We start from the raw sequence: 298 nt of genomic DNA on the forward strand, positions 1-298 counted from the left end.
AAGGTGGCTGTGGATCTCAATGCAACCTGGGAAATCAGGATTTTTTCAAGCTGGTACTGTAAGATGAACAGGTACCAGTTCTGAGGCTCAACAAAGGGTTAGGCTGTCTCTAAATGTCCAGGTGGTCTGAACAAGGCACACTCATCCCCTGTTTAAGATAATCTAAAATCTAACTTAATCTTTAGTTACCTTAGTTTGAACAACATCTATAATCTAAGGATTTTCTCCATCTCTTTTAAACTACTTCTAAGACTTTATTATTTTTGTCTTTTATGTTATTGTTTTACTATTTTTATCC

The sequence above is a fragment of the Austrofundulus limnaeus genome, unplaced genomic scaffold (genome assembly GCF_001266775.1).
Source record: "Austrofundulus limnaeus strain Quisiro unplaced genomic scaffold, Austrofundulus_limnaeus-1.0 Scaffold141, whole genome shotgun sequence".
In the NCBI taxonomy this organism is placed as follows: Eukaryota; Metazoa; Chordata; class Actinopteri; order Cyprinodontiformes; family Rivulidae; genus Austrofundulus; species Austrofundulus limnaeus.